We start from the raw sequence: 17,258 nt of genomic DNA, 5'->3' as shown, positions 1-17,258 counted from the left end.
TTCTATGATGTTTCAAAAGCTAAAACAAAAAACCCATTTGGGCAGAAATAGTTCTGAACTTCGGGTCCAAATTTCGATCTTTTCTCACTATATTTACAGAGATATGATCTGAGGAAGTTGGTGGTTTTGCAGATTCCCGAATTACATTCCAAACAGGTGACCTGAGGAAAATCGTCTTAACTTTTGTTTTGAGCATCAATTTGAAATCTTGTAAGAAGTTTCAGAAAGAGGACGACCTCTAGTTTTTTGTGTATCAGTTTCAGGTTCTAAGGTCGAAACAGTGACACGTGGCACATGGTCACCATGGGAGATTTGGCATAACTCTTCCTTGGAGAATCCAATTTTCATCAGACTGGTGGCATTGGAAAGAGGATGCAGAGGGCTACTACAGGTCATGATTTTAGAACTAAGAGATCCAAAATTACAGAGGTACATCAGATTCAATATTGAGCTCCTACAAGTGAAAAAATGTGTGTAGTTTTGAAATTTTTGCATAAGCTTGGTCTGAAAAATTAGTTTGAAAGAATTCAAAGGGCATAATGGAGCATTATTATCGGTAATTGATGCCTCGAAGAAAGAAAATGGAAACACGTAGTAAGAAACCTGAAAGCTCTAGCATGACTCATGAAGAAGAGGAATAAATGAAACATGATATATCAATATTACGAAACCAAGTACAACAAATTTCACTCGCACAAAAGGTAACAGAAAATAAGATGGATGGTTTAAAGAAAGACGTAGAAGCTAATCTGGATGCTTTAAAGAAAGGCATAGAAGCTAAGATGAATGACTTGGAAGCTAAGATGGATGGCATGGAAACTAAGATGGACAGCGTGGAAGCTAAGATGGATGACATGGATGCTAAGATGGAAACTAAGATGAATGGCATGGATTCTAAGATGAATGTCATGGATACTAAGATGAATCTCATGGACGATACGATGGAAGAATTGAAGATAAATTTGAATAAGTTGCTACAAGAAATGGTCACGAATGGTTAAAGGGTAGTAAAGGAAACCCATGACAATAACAAAATAAATCTTAACCATAACAGAATCGCTGGATAGCACTTTGAGGATCCGATCAAGAATAATGGCAGTGTCGGGGTTCATCGTCGGAATATGGGAAACGATTTGTGTTGGCGAGAGTTGGACACCATTGCCAGCATTTGGTATGATTTGGAGAATGTCGAGCTCGACGGCTGCCTTCCTTGCCATGAGGAGGCATGAGAAATGTGCAAGCTCGATACGATTAGCTGCTAGCTGTGGATGATCATCATTGGTCTCCTGTTGTACGTGTCCCAGATAGTTCTAGGCATGCTCCAGACGGTTCCATACATGCTCTGAATGCTCCTTGGCCTTATGGTTATGAAAGGGTGACGGCTCCTGCTCTCTAGGCTCCTGACCAGTAGATGAAACTTCTGGTTCCTTGCCCCTCCTCCTATCAGGGTATTATCTTCTCTTAGCGGGGTGATGTCTTGTCTTAATTTGTATTTATGAGGCCCTCATGTTACTCTTCAAGTCTTTGACATAACTCGACGACCAAAGACCAACAAGCTTGACTCGACCAACAGAAGCTCCGAAGTGGGTATGGCTTAACCGAGACCGCTTCATCATAGGTTGGTTTCTATCTCCCATCCTAACATGGCGAGAATCCATTCATCTTCATTCACAATCTTCATATTCATGATCGATTCAGAATTTTTAGCAACTGTTAACGCCATTTCCATATACTTCTTGCTGGGTCAAGGATGACCACACTCTAAAGCAAGGCCTCTTTATCCTCTTCGTTTTTCACAGTAATTGCTAAGGGACGAGACTATCGAATCTACCAAGCTATATTAAATGGACGAGATTCTATCTATTAAATGGACCACACTATATGATAAGACTCTATGTAACCTATTCTAAAGTTATAATATTAACACACGTACATTTTCTTGCGCTCTTTAAGTGGTCATCTTTAATCCATAATGTCAAAGTGGCGGTGATATTTATCAATCGTAGGGTAAATGTTACAACTCCCCATGCACAGTGATAAAGATAATTTAAACATAATAAATTATAATCAATTGATGGATCAATAATTTCATTTCAATGCTCATTTTTTATAATATTTAAATAAATAAATGTCTAGTGACTTTGATACCATAAATTTATAAATAACTAAAGCGGAAAAATAATTTAAGTACAATAAATTATAACCAATGAATCGATCAATAATTTCATTTGAATGTTCATTTTCCATATTATCTAAATAAATAAATGTATGGTGACTTTCATATTATAAATTTATAAATAATTAAAATTTAATATTTGCTTTCTATTATTTTAAAATTATAATAATTTTTTATTAAAAAGATAATTGTCCACTACTATAGTAATTTTATAAATGATTATTTTAGAAATACTTCAATTGAATTACTTATTTTTAACATTAATCAAATACGTTGATATTTTACATATTTAAAAGTAGATTATAATTTTTTTTAAGATTATTAATAATTTATTTGTAAATAAGGTAATTTAGATGTTTATTTTTTATATTGTATATATAATTATATTTACATTATTTATATATAAAATTTATAATTTTAAATAATGCAAATTTACAAATATTTTTTTTAAATAATTAAATTTATTTATTTCTTTGTAAAAGGGAATAAATATAGGTTTCACTAAGGATCAGCCCTATTAACAAGGCAACCTAGGATCAAGTGTTACCTGACATTCTAAAGGAATAAAAATAACCAATTACATTAAATTTTTAAGCCACTATATTAAAAATAACTCAATTCAATTATTTACTTTTTTTTTTATGTTTTTTTTTTCTCAGTAAAAACTAATTCTATTAAGAGGATGTATAGTACAATATGAAGTTACAACCAAGAGAGCAAGAAAACGGGCAGCCGAAAAGGATAGACTATCCACCTCGACCCCTAAGAGAAAATGAGAAAAGAGCGGAAGTAAGCAAGAAGAAACAAGAAGAACAGAGGAACAAGAGCAGAAGAGAGGATTCTACTCAACATGGGAAGAATCAACTATTCGGCATTTTTTCCCTTTCTTTTTACCAACTTTGATCCAGCCAAGATGACTCTGCTGGGCTGGTAAGATTTGCAAACTGAGCTGGTCTGACGGTGAGGTCTCCTTGTCTGAGTCCGAGGGAGAGGACTCAAAAGTTCTTTTATGTGAGTTTGGAGGGACAGGCGAATCCTCAGGACCAGTCGAGGGTGGATCCTGTGCCATCTTTGCGTCCAGTCCTTCCTCATCCCCTTCCTCTTCATCTGAGCTGAAATCAAAATCATCCATTGGGGGAGGATCATGAGGCTTCCAGATTTTGGATTTTTGCTTAGGATTGGCTTTCTTCTTTTGGGTAGGCATCATGGGACATGAGCTCTGAAGGTGCCCTGTGTGATGGCAATTTCGGCAGCGAAAGGCTGTGTTATCATAATCCAAGGGCTAAGTCCAATGGAAGTCTCCAATTTTGAGATTAATCTGATCAGGGAGACCTTTGCTCATGTCTATTTCTGCACAGATTCTGACAAAGGTGTATAAGCCCCTTTCCCCTCTAGAGGTGTCTGTGTCTAGAAAGCGGCCTAGAGAATTGTCGATCCCTTGGAATACATCAAAGTGCCATAGATGCGCCAGGAGATTAGGAAGTTGTTAGGATATTCCGACACATAGGAAATAGTTAAGTATAACTTGGCCTAGTATAGAGTTAGGTAAAGTGTGTTTCTTTACTATGTACATTTTGTAACTTACAATCTGACGGTCACGATATGTAGTGATCTGACGGTTCATTCTCTCCTCGGTATTACCGACACTTGATCCGTGGCTTAACACCCGATTGGTCCATGATCTCTATTTAAAGAGCATGGAGGGTCACTTGTAGGTTAACTGTTCATGAGAGAAGCTTATGTAAAATTTCATTCTTTTATTAATAAATTACCTGAAGTGGTCGTGTTGGCTCAGGCCGTGGACTGTTTCCCTCTTTGAGGGTTTTAACCACGTCAAAAATACTGGTGTATTGATCTGTGATCTATGTGTGAGCGGTATCCTTTGGTGTTCTGTCTCAGGAACTTACCCTGTAAATTCCTACATGGTATCAGAGCTATTTGAGGGCTGCGTCCGTTGGTGATCCAAATCTGAAGCCGGTAGAACTGCATCCGACTGTCGTTTCGTAGATTACTGTTTTTGACTACTTTCAGGCCGAGAGGACTACTCTATTGTGTTGGGAGCATCTGTTTCAGTGAGGAACCCCTTTCGTTCCACGCGAAAAGGTTTCCGGTAGCCCTAGCTACGTCATTTTTAAGATCTCGAGGTATACAGTGTTTATTTGCAATTTACAGTTATTTTCTCTCTGTTTATTTCGGTTTCGGTTTATTTAGCTTTTTGTTATTACCGGATCTATACCTTTCATTTCTGTGTATGCTCTTTGCCCCGCGACTCTGTGCGATCTGGGCAAATCAAAAACAGAAAGGAAGGATTTTTCTCATGCATATGTTCTTTTCCGCTGCACCTTAGTGTGATCTCGGAAAATCAGAAACATTGAGGAAAATATTTAGTTTCCAGCTAAAGCTAACTTCAAGCTGCAAGGTTCGTTTTTTTTGTATGTTCATGTTGGGTTTTGTGTTTTTTGTTTTGTAGGGAAAAAGAGCTTTCTCAAAGCAAGCACGCAACCCAAAGCTTCACCCCCCCCCCCCCTCTCTCTCTCTCAAACTTTTTGTATAGCTCACCTAGTCCAAAGCTAATTTATGAGAGTAGAGGTCTTGAGTTCAAGTCTCCTTTTTGTGGGGGCTAATTTTTCATTTCCGCACATTCCTGCACTTCGTCGACATCTTCATCAAATTTTCTTCAAAAAGCCATAACTTCTTCATCCGGAAGCCGTTTTCAGAACCGTTTTTTTTAAACAACCTAATTTTTCGAGATCTTTCCATTGGAACACTTAGTTTCAGCATCTATAGCTTCAGTTTCTGTTAAAATGGAAAGTCCATGCCAAGTTATTCTTGATAGCACCGACTACTTCCAATGGTGGTCCTACATTGTGGATTTACTTAGAAGTAAAGGTCTCTACAGAATAGCCTCAGGCCAAGAAACCAAACCGAAAGATGAAGATAAGGCAAGTAAATGGGAAAATAGGCAAGATCAAGCACGTGGGTTGATAGGGATGTCTATTTCTCCAGATCTTAGATTCCATATTGCAGAACTTAATACTCTTGAAGAAGCAATGAAACAGATCACTAAAGTTTTTGGAATTAAAAATGAACTTAAAGCCCATCAACTTGAAAATGAGTTGCTTACATTAGACCCCAATAATTTTTTCTTGCATTGAAGATTTTTTTTGTCCAAGTTCAAGACCCTTAGAATTCTCTTGGAAGGTGTTAAGGTTAAGAAAAAAGATAGTAGCCTTATCTACTCCATTCTTACTAAGTTGGGACCAGCCTATTCTGTGTGTGTTTCCACGTTCCATTCTACAAGAGAAGCCTTCATTTCTCAAGGGCAAGCCTACAAGTCCCCTTCCTTTGATTCCTTTTGTGATTCTTTAATAAGAGAACAAGAAAAACTCTTACACCTTGGTCTTCTTCATCTTGGAAACTCTTTTAAGAAAGCGTTAGCCGCCCAGCAGCAACCAAATTCAAAGAATCCTAAGAAGTTGTATCCTAAAAGAAATGGTCCTAAACCAAACAAGGGTCCTAAGCAATTTTAGCCTCAAAATGAAAAATCATTTCAAAAAAATGATAAGACAAATAAAAACAAAGGGAAAAAGACTGATAGACATTGCAACTTTTGTAATCGAGATGGCCACTTAGAATCCAAATGCTTTAAGAAGATGGAAGCCTTGGAAGCAGCAATGAAGAAGCGTAATATCCATTTGGAGCACTCTTCAACTTCAACTTCATCTTCAGGAATGGCACTTTATGCATGTGGTTGTCAAGCATCTCGGTATGGCTATGCAATAAATGTATCTTCTTCTTCTCATTCTCATGAGTGGCTCATTGATTCTGGAGCTTCTTATCACATGGCCAAAAACAAAGCCATGTTTTCTTCTTTAAATGATTGTAACACCAAAATATATATGTTGGTGATGATAAATCTCTTAGTGTTGTAGGGACTGGAACTCTTCATATAGACAATGGTCAATTTAATGATGTATTATGTGTTCCAACCTTATCCTGCAACCTTCTATCTGTATATCAGATAACTCATTCAGGTGAAGGCAAAATCGTTGAATTTTCACCTCACGATGTTGTAATTAAGGACCTAGGAGATCCCAGACAGATTTTAGCTACTGGCATTGCTGATGATTCTACAAGGTTGTATAATTTTCACAACTTTGGGTCATCAAATCTTCCCTCAGTATTTGTTGCTCTTAACGATGAAGTGAGAAAACTTTGGCATGAGCGATTTGGTCACTTAAACTATCGCTCCCTTCAGAATATATGTAAAGAAAATATGGTGACAGGTCTTCCAATGGTATCTTGCAAAGATGGTGTTTATTCCGGATGTGTACTTGGAAAACATCATCGGGATAGTTTTGAAAAACGTGCCTCTTGGCATGCCTCAGCCCCTTTACAGCTCGTGCATAGTGATTTATGTGGTCCACTTCCATTTGTTTCATTCTCTAGCTACAAGTATTTCTTAACTTTCGTTGATGATTTCTCTAGACGCACGTGGGTATACTTCTTAAAACTCAAGAGTGAAGTATTTAACATTTTCTTGGCCTTTAAGGCCTTTGTTGAAAAACAATCTGGACATCAAATTCTTAAGCTAAGATCTGATAATGGCAGAGAATATGTTAACAACAAATTCATCAACTTTTGCACTGAGAATGGAATTCAAATGCAACATATTGTTCCATATACTCCACAACAAAATGGTGTAGCTGAAAGGAAGAATCGCACCTTAAAGGAAATGTTTAATTGTCTACTTCAATCTAAAGGACTTAGTCTTAATTATTGGGCAGAAGCAATTAACTGTGCAAACTACATAATAAATCGCACTCCTACTAACATTTTAAAGAATGTCACTCTAGAAGAACCACGAAGCTCAATTAAACCAGATGTAAGTCACTTTCGTGTTTTTGGAAGTGAAGCATGGGACCATATTCTAGATGAGAAACATAAAGCTTTAGAACCTAAGAGTGAAAAATGTATTTTTGTTGGATATTTTGAAGATGTCAAAGGATGTAAAATTTTTCCACTTAAGTCCAAAAATGTTATCATTAGAAGAGATGTAAAGTTTGCTGAGAATATATCGGCCTACGAGCCTAGTTCGGTGGATGTGCCACCTCTCCCTATCTCTTCTACTTTTGAAAATATTTCTTCTTCAGATGATGAAAGTGAGGATGAAAATCCTCCCCCACCTTCTCAGGATCCTCCTTCATCTCCTCAACTTCCAAAATGGGTCCGTGCTGCTCAAGATGCAGCAGGTGATCTTGCCGGTGATCCTACAGATCAGCGACGTACATGTTCTCAGTTCGACAGAGCCTCTTCTTTACTGGCTCAAGCTTCAGTGAATTATGATCCTGACACCTTTGCAGAAGCTTCAGGCCATCCAGATTGGGAAGCAGCTATGAATGAAGAATATCATTCATTATTGGCAAATGATACATGGGATCTTGTTCCTCTACCAAAGGGACGAAAACTTGTTAGATGCAAATGGGTTTACAGAACCAAGTATGGACCAGATGGGAAGGTTGATAAACATAAAGCTCATCTTGTTACTAAGGGTTTTTCACAAGTTGAAGGAATTGACTACACTGAAACCTTCTCCCCTGTTGCCAAAATGAACTCTATCCGCCTTGTTCTTTCCCTTGCTGCCTCTTTCAAATGGGAAGTCCATCAGATGGATGTTAAATCTGCCTTCTTGCACGGGGACTTGCATGGAGAAATCTATATGGAACAACCTATTAGCTTTATACAAACAGACTCCAGCCTTGTATGTCAGCTTAAGAAATCCCTTTATGGTCTCAAGCAAGCTCCTCGAGCTTGGTATGCCAAAATGGATAACTTTCTTTTAGAAAATGGCTTTTCTAGGTGTCATTCTGACAATACTGTCTACACCAAGAAAGTGGGCAAGTCCCTTATCATTCTTGTTCTTTATGTTGGCGATCTTATCCTGACTGGTAGTGATCCCAACCTTATAGACCATGTGAAGTCTAGCCTTAAAAGGAAGTTTGAAATGACAGACTTAAGACACTTACATTATTTTCTTGGTCTTCAAGTCTTGCAATCCAATGAAGGTATTTCCCTTTCCCAGTCCAAGTATGCCTGTGATATTCTACGCCATTTTCACATGGAAGAATGTAAGCCAGCCCCTTCTCCCTTTCAGTCTGGAGTCAAACTTTCAGTCACTTGTACTTCTCCTGAAATTGATGCCACCTTATACCGTCAACTTGTAGGAAAACTTTTGTATCTAACCCATACTCGTCCTGACCTTTCCTTTGCTATTGGCCTTGTTGCTCGGTTTATGCAAAACCCACGTGAAAGTCATTGGAAAGCAGATAAAAGAATACTTCGTTATGTTCAAGGTACAGTTCAGTTTGGGATTCATTATAGTGCTGAAGCATCTCCTCTATTGGTTAGTTTCACTGATTCCGATTGGGCTGGTGACCCTGATGATCGGAAGTCTACTGCAGGTTATGTGTTCACTCTTGGTTCAGGACCTATTACATGGGCTTGGAAGAAACAAGGTGCCATTTCTCTTTCTTCAGCAGAAGTAGAGTATCATGGTGCCGTAGAAGCCAGTAAGGAAGCCTTGTGGCTTCGTCAGATCCTGTCAGAGTTTGGCTTTCAGCAGCCGCATCCGACTACACTTTGGTGTGATAATCAAAGTGCCATTCAACTATGCAAAAATCCAGTCCAACATCAGCGCAACAAACACATTGAACTGCACATGCACTTCATCAGAAAGCTCATTCACGACCATGTTCAAGAGGTGCAATATTGTTCAACAGATGATCAAGGTGCAGACATTTTTACAAAGGCTCTCACAGAGGCGAAGTTCACTAAAATTCGATTTATGGTTGGAGTTCTGGAAGTTGTCACTAAGGAGGGATAGGCTCTAGTGCCTCCTTCCTTCTCCTATTGTGTCATATTTGTAAATCCTTCAATCCTATCCCAAGTTGTTCTTAAGGGGGGATGTTAGGATATTCCGACACATAGGAAATAGTTAAGTATAACTTGGTCTAGTATAGAGTTAGGTAAAGTGTGTTTCTTTACTATGTACGTTTTGTAACTTACAATCTGACAGTCACGATATGTAGTGATCCGACGGTTCATTCTCTCCTCGGTATTACCGACACTTGATCCGTGGCTTAACACCCGATTGGTCCATGATCTCTATTTAAAGAGCATGGAGGGTCACTTGTAGGTTAACTGTTCATGAGAGAAGCTTATGTAAAATTTCATTCTTTTATTAATAAATTGCCTGAAGTGGCCACGTTGGCTCAGGTCGTGGACTGTTTCCCTCTTTGAGGGTTTTAACCACGTCAAAAATACTGGTGTATTGATCTGTGATCTGTGTGTGAGCGGTGTCCTTTGGTGTTCTGTCTGAGGAACTTACCCTGTAAATTCCTACAGAAGTCTGACCCAGATGGGGAGCTTGGTGATGATTGTTGTAGAGGGATCGAAATCTGGGAACCAAGGGGTGAGGAATAAACCTGCTGATCCCCAAAACCATGGGCCTTCAGTTAAAGCTTTTTGGTAGTCCTCACTGAGAGCAAACACTACAATGAAGAAGCCCTTTGAGCATAAAAGAACCTTGCAGTTGTTGGTCCAGTTAGAGTGAATCCACTGGTAGAGGTCTGCTGTGTGTGGCCATAGCCCATTGAACCTGCAAATAATGGCATGCTTTGCAAACTTTTGGATTTGCTCATCCAGCGTTGGATGCATTATTTCAATAGAGGGGGTCTCCTCTAGTTTGTCCACCAAAAAAGGTTTGGGAGCCTGAGTTGGTGGAGCTGTTTTCTTGGGCATCTGAGCATGGACAACATCTTTGTATGAAAAATCTGCAGCTGAAGATGACTGTCCAACAGCTTCCCCTCTCAAACGAAGGGTAAAAAAGATGGAAGCATTTATTTTAATGTTGTAGAAAGAAAGGGGATAAAGATCCTCAAGTTGTTTACCTTCGTGGAGGAGTCGTTGAGATGCAAAGGGGATACCCAGCTTGAGTTCCAGAGTTTGCTTGAGATCCTGCACTAGATCCGAAGAGCTCACCCATTGTAGTAGAGTTTTGTTGGAGAGGAGCACAATCTGGTTCTGGAACGAGGTAGAGGGATCAGACTTCTACTTTCCTCTGCAGCTCTGAGACGAGAGGAAGTTGGTACTTTGGAGGGCCACTTTTTCCTGGACTTGCTGTTGGGGCCTGTGAGAAGATGTAGAGAGAGTCCAATGGTCATTGAGTTTCTCATTTCTTTCTGCCCTGAAGAGCTCCCAGATGCTCCATTCAGGCAGATCCAGGAAGCTGAAAGAGTTCTGAATATGAAATACAGAGTATCGACCATTCTAGGGAGACAGAGGAGGTGCTAATGGGGATGAGAAGCCTTCCTGAGCGTAATGTTTTTTCCCAAGAGCCACAACCTGAGGAAAAGTAGGATTATATTCTGCATTTCCGTCCTTAGCCTTTACATCTACTATCTGAAGGGGGCGGTTGTTATAATATGTGGCAGCAGAGGGCCGAGATCTGGCTACACCATTGTCCAAAGCGGAGCAGATTAGAGGGAGGAGAGTTCTCAGAAAGGAATGGAATGCAAGCGGCTCAGCATCGAAGGAAGAAGCCGGCGTTCCATGTCTGAAGCTCGCGTCGCCATCTTCTGCAGGGCCGAGGAAAGGCCAGACGGCGGCTGAAGGAAGGGCGGCTACGGCAAAGAGGTTAGGGTTCATCATGGTTCTATTTTTAACCCTGTCCTATAGAAACTACAATTTGATTTAACCTACTTTTTTTTTATGTTACTTAGCTTAATAAATGTTTTTTATTTTTATATTATCTAAAAAAAGGTCAGTATTCAAGGTAGTATTATAAAAAATATGTATTTGGGAAATGATCTAATTTAATGGTTTATTTTAACATTTTTTTTCATTTTAAATAAACAAACATTTAGTTTGAGTAAATCTTTGCACCTTGAAAGATGTGATAAATATAACATTAAACATTAAGATGGATTTAGGATGTGATCCTTCTTGACTCTTGACAAATTTAAGATAAAGAGTGATTTAGGCTAGCTTTAAACATGGGCCACTACTATTATGTATGAATACTATTATGTATATACTTAAAATTGATATTATTATGTATGTGCTTAAAACTGATATAATCATTTAAAGTTTACCCACTTTTCTTACTTGACACAAAGCATTGCTTTCTTCAATTTTTTTTAAAACTACCACAATTGGAAAATAGTCAAAATTATGTATATTTAATTCGATCATTTAAAATTTTCTCATTTTCATACATTGAATATATAGAGCATTATTCAGAAGAATCAATTAGTATATCTTTTTCATTTTTGATATATAACACAATTTTTAGAATAAAATTATGTACATGTTTGAGATGAATCTCATAATTTTAAGTTTACTTATTTTTCTCAGACTACAATGTATAATTCAAACGTATGCATGAAGCCTAATATGAGAAATAAATTTAATATAGAATGAAACAATGTTGAATGATGAAAAATATACACTAAAATTAATGGATATATATTAAAATCCGTGCGTTGATTTTAGTATGCATCTCAATTTTGATATGCTATGATTGTAGGACACATGCTAATTATAAATTCATTGATTTTAGTGTACATGTCTATTCCTATTAAATTTTTAAATTTTTAACACATTAATTCTAGTGTTTATCTCAATTTATAAAGCATTGGTTTTAGTGTAAATGACAATGTTATTTTTTGATTTCAATTAAATACAAATTTTAATTTTAATTTTAATTTCCATTTCTATTTAAATAGAAACCTATTTAATTTCTAATTTGTGTGACAATTTCTATTTTTATTCAATATAAATATACATAATCAATCATTGGTCTCTCTCTCTCTCTCTCTCTCTCTCTCTCTCTCTCTCTATATATATATATATATATATATATATAATCATTGATTTTATTGGAAATGTTAATTTCTATTTCCTTCACTGAAATATAATGTAGGATGTAGATCATTTAAAGAATAAAAATCTTTTAGTACAACCAAGATGACGATTAAAATGAATTTAGGATTTAGATCCTAAATGTATGGACTAAAAATTTTAAAACAAGTTATCATCATCAATATTGTACTACATTGAATTCACATTAAAGCTAGAGTTAATCATAAGAGCAATGAAGGTTTAATATTATCCAAGATGGTAATGCAAGCTAGGGTTATAAGTAAGTAGTAGAAGAGAAGAGAGTGGAGTTGTGGGTAATGTCACTACTACATAAAAGGGGTTATTAAGATATTAGTTTGAGGCTAAATCACAATTTCACCTCAACTTACCTTTTTTCTCTTTCTTATTTATTTTAATTAATATTTATCATTTTTGTAGTGACATAATAGAAATGAATAATGGTACCCTACTTCCTTCAAAACTTATTTTCATTGCGTAATTCAAAAAAATTATTGGAACTCACAAATGCGGAGAGAGGAAAAAACAAATAAATTTCAAACTCATGGATAGAGAAAGAGGGAAAAGCAAAGCAATTTCAACAGATTAAATGCATTGCTCAACATTGGGCAAAGCTCTATCTTTTGCACCTTGTGCCGAGTGCAATGATATGGACCTTCTTCTACTACGCGCTCATTCTTGTGAACCTTTGTTTCAAGAGTTCCTAGCACCCTTAGAAGAGAATAAAAGCTTAGCTTCCTCCCTCTCCCTATGAAAATGAAGTAGCCAAGCAGTGCATAAGAAAGAGAAATTGCGCGCTTACCTTTACTGTGAAAATTTTAGCGTGTTCGAGGGGAAAATGTTCATGAAATGATGTATAATTGAGGCCCTTGCTCTGTGTCGATCGAGGTTTTAAAACTCCAGCATTTTGTCTCAGTAAGGATGATGAGTAATGATGCTACAATATTCCATACTAGCCATTACTATACTATCCATTACTAGCAATTCCAACTATGAGCTATCAGAGATGGGGTCATACAAAACACGAGATGCTGCTCTTCTATTAATCAGACAAAACATGATGATTATAATGAACTCGGTGAAGGATATTTAAATTTTTTCCAACTAGATAATTGCCTAAAATATCTTGACATGCAACTACATGGAATCACACACTCAAAGTCGTCTATCACTTAACTCGACTTCACTCAACACTCAAACACTCAATCACTGAGTTAACTGACTCTCTATGTTTAGCTAACTCCTCATGCCAGAGTAATTATCTTATTTTCACACTCCCCCTTAATTACGACTGCTAAAATAAAACATGACTCATGACAACTCAAACATGCTTGCTGGTCTGTGTCTCAACTATGCTTACAACACCCAAGTTTCTTCTATGAAAATTGAACACATCTTGTGCTAATGACTTAGTAAAGATATCAGCCAATTGATCACTAGATTTACAAGGTTTCAAGTGAACTTCTCCATTGCTCACAAGTTCTCTAATAAAGTGATATCTAGTATCAATATGTTGCTCTTCTCATGAAACACACTATTCTTGGATAGTGCAATTGCTAAGGTGTTGTCACAATATATTGTTGTTGATCCTTGTTTTTTCTGCTTTAGTCCATCAAATACTCTTCTTAACCACACTTCTTGACATGCTGCTCATGTTGCTGCTACGTATTCTGCTTCTGCTGATGAAAGTTTCACAATGGGCTCCTTCTTAGATGCCCATGAAATCACAGATGAACCAAGGTGGAACAAAAAACCAGAAGTGCTCTTCCTATCGTCCAAACTTCCTAAAAAATCACTATCTATGTATCTAATCAAATCTTTCTTTTCTTTTCTTGCATATATTATGCCACAATATCTAGTTCCCGCTATCTATCTCAGAATTCTTTTTCCTACACTCCAATGTGTGTCTTTTGGAGTCTCCATATATCTGGCTATCAAACTCACTCCTTGCATGATATCTGGCCTTGTAGTTGTGAGATACATGAGGCTACCAGCCAATCTTTTGAATAAATTTGGATTAACACTTGATCCTTCATCATCCTTGCTTATCTTTGTACCTATTGCAACTAGTGTAGGGACAGGTTTGCAATTTTCCATCCTGAATCTTTTCAACAAATCTTTGGAATATTTATTTTGACAAATAAAAATTCCTTTTTCAGATTGCTCAACTTCTATGCCAAGAAAATATTTCATGAGACCAAGATTTGTCATCTCAAATTCTTTCATCATGGCTTCTTTAAATTCATCTATGTCAAAATCACATGTAAAAATAATGTCATCAACATATAATAAAATAATCAAAATTTGTCCATGCTCATTTACCTTTTTGTATAAGGTAGGCTCAATGTTGCTTCTACAAAATCCATTCTTAGTCATGTAGTTGTCGATTCTGCTATACCAAGCTCTAGGCACTTGATTCAGTCTATAGAGCACTTTCTTCAACTTGCAAAATTTCTCTTGATTACTCTCAACTTCATATCCTCGAGGTTGATGCACATAAATTTATTCTTCTATAATTCCATTCAAGAATGTTGATTTCACATCCATCTAATATACTTGCCACTTGTTATGAGTTGGTGTGGCTAGAACTGCTCTTATAGTATCTAATCTGGCTATCGAAGGAAACGTTTCTCCAAAGTCTATTCCTGGTTGTTGCAAAAATCCTTTTGCTACAAGTCTAGCTTTGAATCTATCAATTTCACCTTTCTCATTCAACTTTGTCTTGTACACCCACTTTATACCAATGAGATTTTTGTCCTTTATTAAATCAACCAAATCCCATGTATCATTCTTTTCAATAGCTTCAATTTATTCATCCATGGCTTGCACCCAATTTTTATCTTTGATTGCTTCTTCAAATGAAGAAGGCTGGAATGACAGCAATGAAAAAATTGAACTAAAATCCAAATCATCATAAATATCTTTCAAACTTCTCATCTTTCTCTTACCATTGCTTGATTCATCACCTGATTTATTGCTGGGAGAATCTTGATCTGTTGATCTGCTTGAGGATCCATGCTGCTCTAAAAATCTTGGAGTCCTTATTGGTGTGTCTTTGTTTGGTGTCTTTACCTATGATTCTTGTTGTTCCTTTTCTACTACATCATCTTCTTCCATCACTGGCACTTGTTCATCAACTATTTTGTTTATAGTTCCATTCCATCATGACTCTTGTTCCTTGAACACAACATCTCTACTAATTATGGTCTTCTTTGTGACAGGGTTATACAATTAGTAAGCTTTTGATTGCTCACTATAACAAATGAATATGAGTTTTTCACTTTTATCATCCAATTTGCCTCTTCGTTCGTTAGGAACATGTGCATAAGCTACACATCCAAATACTCTGAGATGAGATATGCTGCAATACACACCTGACCATGCTTGTTTTGGTACTCTGTTCATTACATTCTTTGTAGGAGATCTATTGATCACATAAATATCACATGCAACAGCTTCTGCCCAATACTCATTAGACAAGTTTTTGCCTTTCAACATGCTTCTTACCATGTTCATAATTGTGTACCTAGTTGTAAATTTTCTTTTGATCCCATGTTGTTTGCAGTAATCATGGAATGCCTTTGAGTCATATTCTCCACCACGATCTGACCTCAATACCTTGATATGTCGATCACTTTGGTTCTCTGCTAAGGCTTTGAATTCCTCGAACTTTGCAAAAGTTTAAGACTTTTGCTTCAATAAGTAAACCCAAGTCTTTCTGTTGTAACCATCAATGAAAGTGAGGAAGTAACAACTTCCACTAATCGACTGTGTCCTCATAGGTTCACAAAAGTTTGTATGCACCAGCTCAAGAGGTTGCTTTGCTCTATATGCAACTCCCTTTGGAAAACATTCATAGTGTTGCTTTCCCAAGATGAAACACTCACAAGTACTAGCAGGTTCTTTGATGAGAGGTAATCAGGGAAAATTTTAAGAACCCCCCCTAAATTTATAAATATAATAAATGGGCGAATCTCCATGGTATATAGGAAAAATGAAAGGCGATTTTATCAATAATATAATATGTATATATAATTTTTTGGCGAATCTCTCACCAGGCATGGCGAATATTTTACTCCATTATAAAATCTTGTAAGATCTTGGTGAGTCTTTCACTAAATAATAAAACTTTGTAAAGTCCTAGTGAATCTTAGCATAGGCTACATGCTAGTTTAATTCCCCCATCTAAATAGGCTACATTCCAGGTGAATACCATGGGTCAATACCATGTGCCATTTTGGTGAATACCATGTGTCAATACCATGTGCCATTTTTATTTTTATTAATTCTAATATTAGGGTTAATAATGGTTTTTTGCATGGTATTAATAACAATCTAGTCCATGGTATTTGTCCCATAGTATTTTGGCCATAGGTTTCACCTAAATATAACCCATTTTTTGAGTGTTCGTAAATATAAGGTGACTTATGGAGTAAATATAAAAAAATGTTGTATTTGTTTACCATACCTCTCGTTTATTTATATTTTTATTAATTTACCATACCTCTTTTACAAATATGGTATTTGGCCCGTAGGATTCACTTAAATAAAACCTCTTTCTTGAGCCTTCATAAATAGAACAAGGGTTATGGACTAAATATAAAAAGAGGTTTTATTTATTTACGATACGTCTAGTTTATTTATATTTTTATTTATTTACCATACCTTTTGAGTAAGTATAAAAAGACATTTTATTTATTTACCATACCTCCACTTTACTTATATTTTTATTTGTTTACACCCTTACATGTATATAAGGTGACTTATGGAGTAAATATAAAAAATGTTTTATTTATTTACCATACCTCTCATTTATTTATATTTTTATTAATTTACCATACCTCTTTTATAAATATGGTATTTGGCCCATAGGATTCACTTAAATAAAACCTATTCTTGAAAATGGGCGAATGGATTCACTTAAATAAAACTTATTCTTGAAAATGGGCGAATGGAAGGTTGTAAGTCCTAATTTCAAGGGCTAAATTTACCTTTTTTACCCTCTCCCTTAAAATAAGGTGGGCTATTTGAGGTGATTTGTAAAAATGTACTATGATACAAAATATTCGCCCACTAAAAATTTAAAACCCCTTAATTTCGCCAAAGGGCGAACATTCACCCCTAAAATTATCCTTGGAGGTAA

Source organism: Pinus tabuliformis, chromosome Q (genome assembly GCF_031772625.1).
Source record: "Pinus tabuliformis cultivar Carrire ecotype Pingquan chromosome Q, CPIR1, whole genome shotgun sequence".
NCBI classification, from domain to species: domain Eukaryota; kingdom Viridiplantae; phylum Streptophyta; class Pinopsida; order Pinales; family Pinaceae; genus Pinus; species Pinus tabuliformis.
This window is presented reverse-complemented; position numbering follows the sequence as displayed.